The 14,151-nt window shown below is 40.0% G+C and overlaps 1 protein-coding gene across 6 annotated transcripts in view; it reads right to left on the reverse strand.

Annotated features, from left to right (window-relative positions):
* The window catches only part of GABRG3 (gamma-aminobutyric acid type A receptor subunit gamma3), a 574,336-nt gene that overhangs the window by 236,730 nt on the left and 323,455 nt on the right, over positions 1–14,151 (reverse strand). Inside the window, exon 1 of one of the 6 annotated variants that reach the window (XM_054451438.2) lies at positions 9,959–9,979. The exons of the other annotated variants lie outside the window; for them this stretch is intronic. The gene's annotated coding sequence lies outside the window, so the exon portion shown is untranslated. Of the gene's footprint in view, positions 1–9,958; positions 9,980–14,151 lie in introns of those variants that run through there. 6 annotated transcript variants of the gene reach the window in all.

The raw sequence follows: 14,151 nt of genomic DNA on the forward strand, positions 1-14,151 counted from the left end.
CATAAACTAGTAACATAGCCATTTATTATTATTATGAAGTCTCAGGTACTGTGCATAATTGCCTGAGCTATACTTTTACAGCAGCGCAGTAGGTTTGTTTGCACCAGCATCACCACCAACACTGTGTAACGCTTTGAGCTACAACATTACAATGACTATGCTATCACTAGGAGATAGGAATTTTTCATTTCCATTATAATCTTATGGGACCACCGTCACATATGTGGTCCACTGTTGACTGAAACATCATTATGTAGCACACGACTATTTATATGTATAGAATTTATTATATTAACCATCTTGCTTACCATTTCTGATTCTTTTCATTTATTCCTATGGAGTCAAGTTAGCACCTGGTGTCAATAATCCTACTCAAATACAGTTGTTCCCAGCCACTTCCTTGTCTTATTGTATATGACATTTCTATATGTTATAACCATAACACAATTCTATACATATTGTTTTATGCAGCTTCTTTTTAAGTCAGTTAAAAGAAAAAGAAGAAGAAATATGCAAGTATCCTGTATTTCATAATTACATAATCACCTTTACTCATGCCTTTGCCTTTTTCATGTGGATTTAAATTACTGTCTAGGGTCACTTGCTTTCAGCCTGAAGAATGTCCTTTAGTATTTCTCATAAGGCAGGTCTTCAAGTCAGGTGCAGCTGAGAGGACAGAGGCTCCTTCTCCACCCAGGTCCTGCTCACCAAGGGCAAGAGCTCTACTCCTGGCACGGAAGGCCAAGAATGAGGGCCCCACTGACCCCTGCCACAATTCACTTGTAGGGCGAAGTTTCCACACCAGGAAAGGCAAGGCTAGAAAATCAGGGGCTACCATTTCCCCCAGTGCCGGCTCATAGAGCAGAGAGAGGCATTCTGGGAAAAGCAGAATCCTACTGTCCCCACCCCAGCTCCTTTGAAGTGGCATAGATCACACTTACCCTTTCTCCCTTTTAGAAGTGGGACTTAGGGTGCATCTATTTCTATTCCACTTTTACTCCTTGGCTGTAGACTCTGAGAGTTACAACCTGAAGTTTGCAGACTTTACCAGACCCCTCTGGGAGGGGCTTGCACGCTAATTTTTGTCCCCCATGCCTGTAGGCCTGCCTAGAACTTCTGCTGAGAATCTCCGCATATTGTTAACAGCTTATTTTCAAAGTCTGAAGATGTTCCTAGAATAGCATGGCCCTAACTGCCTGGCTACCCATCGTGAATATTTTTTTTATCACTTGATAAAAGTTTTCACAGCCATCTCTCATCTCAAGCAGGATTTTGACAGTTTGTCCAGCCCTTGTGGTTACCTTCACTGGGTCCCTTGTTCTGATCTCCCTCGTTCGCCATTATCAGAAGCAGAAGCCCAGCCTGTGCTTTTGAAATGGTTATGGGAGAGTTAAGGTCTAGCAAATCTCAAAATCTAAAGACAGTTAAATAAGGCTTTAGACAAACTAAAGTGAGAGAAGTAGGAAGATGCAAGGCAGCCATGTACTTTCCCACTCCAAGCTAGAGTATCATTCTAACATTAAGAACTGGAAAGGAAGGCAAAATAATAAAATTTAATTTTAAAACTTACTCTGCCTCACTTTGGGTGAAAATCCAGCAGTGACTTTTGGTGGGTTTCTCTTTAGGGACACTTTGCTTTCAGATTAGTTCTAGAAAGCTTCTTCTTTCATTCACCATGAATGGAACTCTTTTCCCCTAGAATTTTCTCAAGATTGGGTGAACTGATGCTGTGGAATCTGACCAGTGCTTCATTTGTCCTTTGAGAATTGCACCTGGCCAGGTCTCCTTCCTCTTTGGGCAGCTATTCTGACCATTCTGGGTTCTGATGAGGGCGCACTGAGGGTCTATCTTCTCCATTCTGGAATAAATTAGTTGCACCTTTTCTTCCTACAAACATCCAGATCAGGGTGTAAGAGGGCTAGAATAGCACTTGGCAAATTGGGACTGGTTTCTGAAAGATTCTACAGACCATAGTGAGAAGTGAGAGAGGTCACTGAAAAGAATGCGCCCCTTGTTTACAGATGTGATTCTCAGAATCAGGGCGTGTTAAGACACAGGCTGCTGCGCCTCACCCTACAGAGTGCTAGATTGTGGAAGTCCCAGCTACAGCCTGAGAATCTGCTTTCTAACAAGCTTCCTGGTAATGCCAGTGCTGCTGAGTCAAAAGACAACCCCGTAAGATCCACTGCACTGGAAGAAATGAGCAAAAAATGACACTGGTGAACAATTGTCCAAGATGGGGAAAAGAGGCCAGGTGTGGTGGCTCATGCCTGTAATCCCAGCAGTTTCGGAGGGCTAATGCAGGAGGATCCCTTGACCCAAGGGCTTGAGACCAGCCTGGGCAACATGGCTAAATGCTGTCTCACCCAAAAATACAAAAATTGGGGGGAGGAGCCAAGATGGCTGAATAGGAACAGCTCCGGTCTACAGCTCCCAACGCGAGCGACGCAGAAGATGGGTGATTTCTGCATTTCCATCTGAGGTACCGGGTTCATCTCACTAGGGAGTGCCAGACAGTGGGCGCAGGTCAGTGGGTGAGTGCACCGTGCGCCAGCCGAAGCAGGGGCGAGGCATTGCCTCACTCGGGAAGTGCAAGGGGTCAGGGAGTTCCCTTTCCAGGGGTGACAGACGGCACCTGCAAAATCGGGCCACTCCCACCCGAATACTGTGCTTTTCCGACGGGCTTAGGAAACGGTGCCCCAGGACAGTATAGCCCGCACCTGGCTCAGAGGGTCCTATGCCCACAGAGTCTCGCTGATTGCTAGCACAGCAGTCTGAGATCAAACAGCAAGGCAGCAGCGAGGCTGGGGGAGGGGCACCCGCCATTGCCCAGGCTCCCTTTGGTAAACAAAGCAGCCTGGAAGCTTGAACTGGGTGGAGCCCACCACAGCTCAAAGAGGCCTGCCTGCCTCTGTAGGCTCCACCTCTGGGGGCAGGGCACAGACAAACAAAAAGACAGCAGTAACCTCTGCAGACTTAAATGTCCCTGTCTGACAGCTTTGAGGAGAGCAGTGGTTCTCCCAGCACGCAGCTAAAGATCTGAGAGATCTTTAGCCTCCTCAAATGGGTCCCTGACGCCTGACCCCCGAGCAGCCTAACTGGGAGGCACCCCCCAGCAGGGGCAGACTGACACCTCATATGGCTGGCCAGGTACTCCAACAGACCTGCAGCTGAGGGTCCTGTCTGTTAGAAGGAAAACTAACAGAAAGGACATCCACACCAAAAACCCATCTGTACATCACCATCATCAAAGACCAAAAGTAGATAAAACCACAAAGATGGGGAAAAAACAGAGCAGAAAAACTGGAAACTCTAAAAAGCAAAGTACCTCTCCTCCCCCAAAGGAACGCAGCTCCTCACCAGCAACGGAACAAAGCTGGACGGAGAATGACTTTGACGAGCTGAGAGAAGAAGGCTTCAGACGATCAAATTACTCCGAGCTACGGGAGAATATTCAAACCAAAGGCAAAGAAGTTGAAAACTTTGAAAAAAATTTAGAAGAATGTATAACTAGAATAACCAATACAGAGAAGTGCTTAAAGGAGCTGATGGAGCTGAAAACCAAGGCTCGAGAACTACGTGAAGAATGCAGAAGCCTCAGGAGCCGATGCGATCAAATGGAAGAAAAGGTATCAGCCCTGGAAGATGAAATGAATGAAATGAAGCAAGAAGGGAAGTTTAGAGAAAAAAGAATAAAAAGAAATGAGCAAAGCCTCCAAGAAATGTGGGACTATGTGAAAAGACCAAATCTACGTCTGATTGGTGTACCTGAAACTGACGGGGAGAATGGAACCAAGTTGGAAAACACTCTGCAGGATATTATCCAGGAGAACTTCCCCAATCTAGCAAGGCAGGCCAACATTCAGATTCAGGAAATACAGAGAACGCCACAAAGATACTCCTCGAGAAGAGCAACTCCAAGACACATAATTGTCAGATTCACCAAAGTTGAAATGAAGGAAAAAATGTTAAGGGCAGCCAGAGAGAAAGGTCGGGTTACCATCAAAGGGAAGCCCATCAGACTAACAGCGGATCTCTCGGCAGAAACCCTACAAGCCAGAAGAGAGTGGGGGCCAATATTCAACATTCTTAAAGAAAAGAATTTTCAACCCAGAATTTCATATCCAGCCAAACTAAGCCTCATAAGTGAAGGAGAAATAAAATACTTTACAGACAAGCAAATGCTGAGAGATTTTGTCACCACCAGGCCTGCCCTAAAAGAGCTCCTGAAGGAAGTGCTAAACATGGAAAGGCACAACCGGTACCAGCCACTGCAAAATCATACCAAAATGTAAAGACCATGGAGACTAGGAAGAGTCTGCATCAACTAACGAGCAAAATAACCAGCTAACATCATAATGACAGGATCAAATTCACACATAACAATATTAACTTTAAATGTAAATGGACTAAATTCTCCAATTAAAAGACACAGACTGGCAAATTGGATAAAGACTCAAGACCCATCAGTGTGCTGTATTCGGGAAACCCATCTCACGTGCAGAGACACACATAGGCTCAAAATAAAAGGATGGAGGAAGATCTACCAAGCAAATGGAAAACAAAAAAAGGCAGGGGTTGCAATCCTAGTCTCTGATAAAACAGACTTTAAACCAACAAAGATCAAAAGAGACAAAGAAGGCCATTACATAATGGTAAAGGGATTAATTCAACAAGAAGAGCTAACTATCCTAAATATATATGCACCCAATACAGGAGCACCCAGATTCATAAAGCAAGTCCTGAGTGACCTACAAAGAGACTTAGACTCCCACACATTAATAATGGGAGACTTTAACACCCCACTGTCAACATTAGACAGATCAACGAGACAGAAAGTCAACAAGGATACCCAGGAATTGAACTCAGCTCTACACCAAGCGGACCTAATAGACATCTACAGAACTCTCCACCCCAAATCAACAGAATATACATTTTTTTCAGCACCACACCACACCTCTTCCAAAACTGACCACATACTTGGAAGTAAAACTCTCCTCAATAAATGTAAAAGAACAGAAATTATAACAAACTATCTCTCAGATCACAGTGCAATCAAGCTAGAACTCAGGATTAAGAATCTCACTCAAAACCGCTCAACTACATGGAAACTGAACAACCTGCTCCTGAATGACTACTGGGTACATAACGAAATGAAGGCAGAAATAAAGATGTTCTTTGAAACCAAGGAGAACCAAGACACAACATACCAGAATCTCTGGGATGCATTCAAAGCAGTGTGTAGAGGGAAATTTATAGCACTAAATGCCCACAAGAGAAAGCAGGAAAGATCCAAAATTGACACCCTAACATCACAATTAAAAGAACTAGAAAAGCAAGAGCAAACACATTCAAAAGCTAGCAGAAGGCAAGAAATAACTAAAATCAGAGCAGAACTGAAGGAAATAGAGACACAAAAAACCCTTCAGAAAATTAATGAATCCAGGAGCTGGTTTTTTGAAAGGATCAACAAAATTGATAGACCGCTAGCAAGATTAATAAAGAAAAAAAGAGAGAAGAATCAAATAGATGCAATAAAAAATGATAAAGGGGATATCACCACCGATCCCACAGAAATACAAACTACCATCAGAGAATATTACAAACACCTCTATGCAAATAAACTGGAAAATCTAGAAGAAATGGATAAATTCCTCAACACATACACTCTCCCAAGACTAAACCAGGAAGAAGTTGAATCTCTGAATAGACCAATAACAGCAGCTGAAATTGTGGCAATAATCAATAGCTTACCAACCAAAAAAAGTCCAGGACCAGATGGGTTCACAGCCGAATTCTACCAGAGGTACAAGGAGGAGCTGGTACCATTCCTTCTGAAACTATTCCAATCAATAGAAAAAGAGGGAATCCTCCCTAACTCATTTTATGAGGCCAGCATCATCCTGATACCAAAGCCTGGCAGAGACACAACAAAAAAAGAGAATTTTAGACCAATATCCTTGATGAACACTGATGCAAAAATCCTCAATAAAATACTGGCAAACCGAATCCAGCAGCACATCAAAAAGCTTATCCACCATGATCAAGTGGGCTTCATCCCTGGGATGCAAGGCTGGTTCAATATACGCAAATCAATAAATGTAATCCAGCATATAAACAGAACCAAAGACAAAAACCACGTGATTATCTCAATAGATGCAGAAAAGGCCTTTGACAAAATTCAACAACCCTTCATGCTAAAAACTCTCAATAAATTAGGTATTGATGGGACGTATCTCAAAATAATAAGAGCTATCTATGACAAACCCACAGCCAATATCATACTGAATGGGCAAAAACTGGAAGCATTCCCTTTGAAAACTGGCACAAGACAGGGATGCCCTCTCTCACCACTTCTATTCAACATAGTGTTGGAAGTTCTGGCCAGGGCAATTAGGCAGGAGAAGGAAATCAAGGGTATTCAATTAGGAAAAGAGGAAGTCAAATTGTCCCTGTTTGCAGATGACATGATTGTATATCTAGAAAACCCCATTGTCTCAGCCCAAAATCTCCTTAAGCTGGTAAGCAACTTCAGCAAAGTCTCAGGATACAAAATCAATGTACAAAAATCACAAGCATTCTTATACATCAATAACAGACAAACAGAGAGCCAAATCATGAGTGAACTCCCATTCACAATTGCTTCAAAGAGAATAAAATACCTAGGAATCCAACTTACAAAGGATGTGAAGGACCTCTTCAAGGAGAACTACAAACCACTGCTCAAGGAAATAAAAGAGGTTACAAACAAATGGAAGAATATTCCATGCTCATGGGTAGGAAGAATCAATATTGTGAAAATGGCCATCCTTCCCAAGGTAATTTACAGATTCAATGCCATCCCCATCAAGCTACCAATGACTTTCTTCACAGAATTGGAAAAAACTACTTTAAAGTTCATATGGAACCAAAAAAGAGCCTGCATCGCCAAGTCAATCCTCAGCCAAAAGAACAAAGCTGGAGGCATCACACTACCTGACTTCAAACTATACTACAAGGCTACAGTAACCAAAACAGCATGGTACTGGTACCAAAACAGAGATATAGATCAATGGAACAGAACAGAGCCGTCAGAAATAATGCCACATATCTACAACTATCTGATCTTTGACAAACCTGACAAAAACAAGAAATGGGGAAAGGATTCCCTATTTAATAAATGGTGCTGGGAAAACTGGCTAGCCATATGGAGAAAGCTGAAACTGGATCCCTTCCTTACACCTTATACTAAAATCAATTCAAGATGGATTAAAGACTTAAATGTTAGACCTAAAACCATAAAAACCCTAGAAGAAAATCTAGGCATTACCATTCAGGACATAGGCACGGGCAAGGACTTCATGTCTAAAACACCAAAAGCAATGGCAACAAAAGCCAAAATTGCCAAATGGGATCTCATTAAACTAAAGAGCTTCTGCACAGCAAAAGAAACTACCATCAGAGTGAACAGGGAACCTACAAAATGGGAGAAAATTTTCGCAACCTACTCATCTGACAAAGGGCTAATATCCAGAATCTACAATGAACTCCAACAAATTTACAAGAAAAAAACAAACAACCCCATCAAAAAGTGGGCGAAGGTCATGAACAGACACTTCTCAAAAGAAGACATTTATGCAGCCAAAAAACACATGAAAAAATGCTCACCATCACTGGCCATCAGAGAAATGCAAATCAAAACCACAATGAGATACCATCTCAAACCAGTTAGAATGGCAATCATTAAAAAGTCAGGAAACAACAGGTGCTGGAGAGGATGTGGAGAAATAGGAACACTTATACACTGTTAGTGGGACTGCAAACTAGTTCAACCCTTGTGGCAGTCAGTGTGGCGATTCCTCAGGGATCTAGAACTAGAAATACCATTTGACCCAGCCATCCCATTACTGGGTATATACCCAAAGGACTATAAATCATGCTGCTATAAAGACACATGCACAGGTATGTTTATTGCGGCATTATTCACAATAGCAAAGACTTGGAACCAACCCAAATGTCCAACAATGATAGACTGGATTAAGAAAATGTGGCACATATACACCATGGAATACTATGCAGCCATAAAAAATGATGAGTTCATGTCCTTTGTAGGGACATGGATGAAATTGGAAATCATCATTCTCAGTAAACTATCTCAAGAACAAAAAACCAAACACCGCATATTCTCACTCATAGGTGGGAATTGAACAATGAGAACACATGGACACAGGAAGGGGAACATCACACTCTGGGGACTATTGTGGGGTGGGGGGAGAGGGGAGGGATAGCATTGGGAGATATACCTAATGCTAGATGACGAGTTAGTGGGTGCAGCGCACCAGCATGGCACATGTATACATATGTAACTTACCTGCACATTGTGCACATGTACCATAAAACCTAAAGTATAATAATAATAATAATAAAATTAAATTAAATTAAATTAAAAAAAACAAAAAAAACCAAAAATACAAAAATTAGCTGGGAGTGGTGGTGCACACCTGTGGTCCCAGCTGCTTGGGAAGATGAGATGGGAGGATTGCTTGAGCCCAGGAGGCAGAGACTGCAGTGAGCCATGATGGAGCCACTTTACTCCAGCCTGGGTGAGAGCTTGTCTCAAAAAAAGAAAAGAAAAGAAAAGGTAGCAGGATACAGATTACAGATGACAGGGATCGGGGCTCTGGCCTGGACTTGCTGCAATCTGGGCATGTGATATTGTCCTCTCCCTTCTTACTAGAATGCTCTTCCCAGAATATTGGGATGGCTAACTCCCTCAAATGTTTCATACTTAATGGAGCCAATTCTGATATCCTAATTTGAATCGCAATCGCACCTTTCCGCTCTAAATTCTGCTTATTTTGTTTTACCATTTGTCACATGCACAGACATACCCTATACTTTTCTTATTTATAATCTTTACTTTTTATGGCCTATGTTTTCCCTTGAGAATGTAGCTCCCTGGAGATAGGGATTCCTGTCTGTTTAGATCACTGATGTGTATTTCCCAAGAATGCAAAGTAGTATCTGGCCTATAGTAGATACTCAATAAATATGTGCACAAATGAATACCTTTTAACATTTCATTTGCAAGTTGAATATGCATAATCCCTAAAGTGCCTTCTAGCTCTCCAGTTTTGGTTTTTTTTTTTTTTTTTTTTTTTGAGACAGAATCTCACTCTGTCACCCAGGCTGGAGTACAGTGGAATGATGCTGGCTCACTGCAACCTCTGCGCCTCCCAGATTCAAGCGATTCACTTGCTTCAGCCTCCCAAGTAGCTGGCATTACAGGCATGCGCTACCACACCTGGCTAATTTTTTTTTTGTATTTATGCGCTACCACACCTGGCTAATTTTTTGTGTGTATTTTTAGTAGAGACAGGGTTTTGCCAACTGGCAAACTGGTCTCCAACTCCTGGCCTCAAGTGATCCCTCAAAGTGCTGGGATTACAGGCGTGAGCCACCATGCCTAGCCCCAGCTCTCAATTCTTAACCACTAATTGTTCTCTCTGCATTCCCTCCAGCATTTACTCCTAATAAACACTGTTGCATCAATTATATTTTTTCTTTTTTATCAGATCTTTGTTATATAATGTTGCAATTCCATTCAGATTCCCTCCATTAATTCTAAATCTAATTCTATTTATATCACTTATCCAATTTCTACTTATTCTACATCTCACACTCATCCACCATCATCTTTGGTAGAAATAAATTGAGGAAATTTCCTCTGAATTTCACAACAAACAAACGGCAACATTAGTAGTAGCAGTCAGTAATCCCTTAGCTTCCAAAGGTGTCAGGCACGCAAGTTCACTGCATCGCCCCAGGAACCTTCGTGGCATTTTCAATGAATGCAGTTTCACTATCTTATGCTTTAAGCTATTAGTTCAGGATCAGGGCTTTCTATATATCTCCTCCTGTAATATTATTAATGACTAACATCAATATCATTAGGTAGAGAAAAGTGTAGTCTACCCACGATCAGCAGATCTCCCGGTTGCTATGGAAATAGTCCTGATTCCTTTTCCCTTTGTCCTTTGTCTGAAATCTCTTCTGTTTGCTGCTGTGATAGAAATAGTCTGCATCCTGGTAGCTATAGTAACAACTTCGGAAAAGTTGCTTTTCACATTGTTGCTTCTCCCCCATCTGTCTGCTCAGACACAGTCCTCATGTCAGCTAACTCAAGTGAATTATTATTATTTTTTGTTTTGTTTTGTTTTATGCTAATAGAGAAAGATGCCCATTATACTTTATTTGAATACAGAAAGTTCCAGAAAAAAATTATGGTACAATTCTATTTTTGTATCATCTATAGTATGATTATATATATGTGCATAATATGTGTTTATACATAATTAAAATAGAAAATTTCCAGAATGATACATAAAAACTCTTAAAAGTTGCTATATTCAGGATATCTGAATTAGGGGAAGGATTTTTTTTTCATTTTTTTTATTATACTTTGGGTTCTGGGGTACATGTGCAGAACGTGCAGTTTTGTTACATAGGTATACACGTGCCATAGTGGTTTGCTGCACCCATCAACCTGTCGCCTATATTAGGTATTTCTCCTAATGCTATCCCTCCCCTAGCCCCCAACCCCCCAACAGGCCCTGGTGTGTGATGTTCCCCTCCCTGTGTCCATGTGCACTATTCACAATAGCAAAGACTTGAAACCAATCCAAATGCCCATCAATGATAGACTGGATAAAGAAAATGTGGTACATATACACCATGGAATACTATGCAGCCTTAAAAAAGGATGAGTTCATGTCCTTTGCAGGGACATGGATGAAGCTGGAAACCATCATTCTCAGCAAACTAATACAAGAACAGAAAACCAAACACCACATGTTCTCACTCATAAGTGGGAGTTGAACAGTGGGTTATTATTTAGCAACAATTATGGGGAGGTAACCTGTTCTATCCTTGTGTGCAAATGTCCCAATGACACTTGCAGAGTCAGTTATGTGGGGAGGCACTGCCATACCCTTTCTCTCTCACACACATACATCTGATGAATACCCAAATTTATTGAACATAGAAGAAAAACACTAGGCTCTTCTCTCTATTGGAGAGCTGATCCAACAGTGTGTAGACACATACGTGTGTAGTCAAACCATGGGGGTTCACAATTTCCACTCTGCCACTGAGGACGCAGATGTTTGTTCTTCAATTCACTTTAAAGAAGTTCAATGATTTTGACAAAATTTGGAATATGAACTCTAAAAGACAAGATACTCATTTTCTTTAAACTGTTTTTTAATTAAATAAGAAACTTCTGAAGTGGACTGTATAGTTCAGCTTTTCATCTTGAAATTAAATGGAAACTAGTGTTTTAAAATAAGCACATCTGCTGCCACTTTGATGGATTTCAGTGGGACTCAGCTATATGAGGAGTGATCATAGATGGGAATGATTATAATGATTAATGTTTAGCACAAAAGCCACGGTTACGCTAATATTTCATCCAAGCACAGGGCAGATATTAACATACAAAGCATGATGACTCAAGAATAACCTACAGTGAATTTAAAATAACATTCTTAAAATAGAAGTGATATCTAAAGTTACATAGAAAGCCATATTTATCCCCAAATCCAAAGCCATTAACCATTGATGTACTTTCATAAGTATGAGTTATGTCTAACTTTAGAATACTCAGTTAGGAAATGTTGCTGAACATCTTGGAAATGTTTAGTACAAGCATCTTGGCAAAAAATACACACACACACTCCAAGTATAAAATTATCTGTGAATATGATCCTTTCTATAATTACTGAAAGAGGTGTTACAAGAAAATATGAGCACTTCCATTGTTATTGGGGCACTTATAATTCACTGTACAATTCAGTAAACTCCAAATGCATTTTCCATGCCTTATTATTTATTTTCTTAATATTAAACAAACTTTTATAAAAGTTTTAGATTTACAGAAAAATTGCAGTGGTGCTAAACAGTTAAATATTCCACACCTACTTTTTCATATTATTAACATACTACATTAGTATGGTATATGTGTTACAATTGATGGACTAGTATTTTTACACTAGTAGGATTAACTACAGTGTATACTTTATTCAGATTTCCTTAGTTTTTCCCCAATATTGTTTTCACTTTCAGATTTCGCCCAGGACACCAGATCACATTTAGCCATCATGTCCCCCTTAGGCTCCTCTTGGTTGTGACAGTTTCTTAGATTTTCTTTGTTCTTGATGACATTGACAGTTTTGAGGGGTACTAGTCAGGACTTTTGTAGAATGTCCTTCAACTGTGATCTTTCTGTTGTTTCCCTCATGATTAGATTGGTGTTATGGTCCTGGGGGGATACACAGAGGTGCAGTGGTGCTCTCATCGTATCATAGCAAGAGTACAAGTGGTCACCATGATTTAGCACTGCTGATGTCACCCTTGATCGTCTGGATAAGATATTTGCCAGCTTTCTCCACTGTAAAGTCACTTTTTTGCCCCTTTCACATATTCCATTCTTTAAAAGAAAATCATTTTACTGAGCCCACACTCAACTGTGTGTGTGGATGGGGCAGTTAAGCTCTATCTCTTAGCAGGAAATACCTACATAAATCATTTGAAATTTTTCTGTATATAAGATTTGCTTCTTCTAATGTCTTATTCAATCTTTTATTTATATCTGTTCATCAATATTTATTTTATATTTTGGCTTATAATCCAATATTACTTTACGTATTTTATGGCTGAAAATCTTCAAGCTTTTTGAAGGGAGGTCTCTCAGCTGCTCCGACATACCTCCATCAGTGCACTTTCTGTTTTGTTTTGTTTTAGCATGTCCTTGCTTTCTGGCACTAGCAGGTATTGAAGAGTCTTCTGATATATTTCCTTCTCCAGTGACAGAATCAGCTCTTTCTCCAAGGGGCTCTGGTTCCTTTTATTAGAGATTGGGATTATAAAACAATATCTGGGTACTAGGTATGCTTGTTACCACTGGAGTCTCATTATTCCCAGCCAAAACAAGGAAATTATGTGTGTGTATTAGTCCATGTATATACACATATCTATAAATATTTCTATACGTAATCATCTATATCTATATTAGGCTAAATGTGAGCTCATGCTGATGTCTCCAACTCTAAATCATTAACACATATATAATTCCAGCCTCCTCCCCTTGTTTATCTGTAAACTCTCATTCCAGCTGTGGGAAACCCAGATCCCACCATCTTCCATTCATTCACTTAATTCTTGTATACTGTACAGTGGTATCAGAATTGTTAGACCATAGCTCCATGGATACAACTTGATCAATTAGAGCACAGTGCTTATGTACAGTTCTAGATTCTTTGTCTTGAGTCTTACAGATGCCACTCATTTACAGATAGTTAGGGCAGCAGGTTTTCCCCTGCACCCGTCACTGAGATTGTTTCATTTGTAAATAGTTAAGATTATTTTGTCATATTCCACATTCATTATAAGGCAACTTAACAGAATAATATAGATGACAAGGTAAAGTGCCAGAAACTCAAAGACAGATCATCCAGTTTGAAGAATAAAAAATAAAAAATAAAAATATACAGAGGCTAAGGGACTTGTTAGATTTAAACATTTGTGTAACTGGATTCTCAGGAAAAAAAAAAAGAGTAGAGGCATAGAATGGGCGGAAAGTGATTGAAGAAATAATGTACAAATACAAACCTAAATGGATCAAGGAAAAAAGTTACAGATTTAAGATGCACAGGAAACCTAAGCAAGACAAATATGAAGAAGATCTTGTCTAGGCATATCATAATCAAACAGGTGAAAACCACAGATAAAATCTCAAACACAGTAATAAATACAAGACATTATATATATACAGAGGAGTAATGATTTCACTGAATACTGATTTTACCTCAAAGTTATGGAAGAAGATGTTGGAACATTTTTCAAGTGCAGAAAGAAAACTCTTAACCAAGAATTCTATACGCAGCGAATACATCCTTCTAAAGTTAGTGTAAAAGAAAGGCCTTTCAGAGAAGAGAACTAAAAGAATTCATTGCCAAGAGACTTGCACTACAGGAAATGATGAAGGTTCTTCAGGCTCAAGGAAAATGACATTATGTGGAAACTCGGACGAGCTTCAGAACTGGTACATAACTGGGTAAATAAGATCATTAATATTTTAAGTTTTTCCTCTTAATTTTTTTTTTTTTTTTTTTT

The sequence above is a fragment of the Pongo pygmaeus genome, chromosome 16 (genome assembly GCF_028885625.2).
Source record: "Pongo pygmaeus isolate AG05252 chromosome 16, NHGRI_mPonPyg2-v2.0_pri, whole genome shotgun sequence".
NCBI classification, from domain to species: Eukaryota; Metazoa; Chordata; class Mammalia; order Primates; family Hominidae; genus Pongo; species Pongo pygmaeus.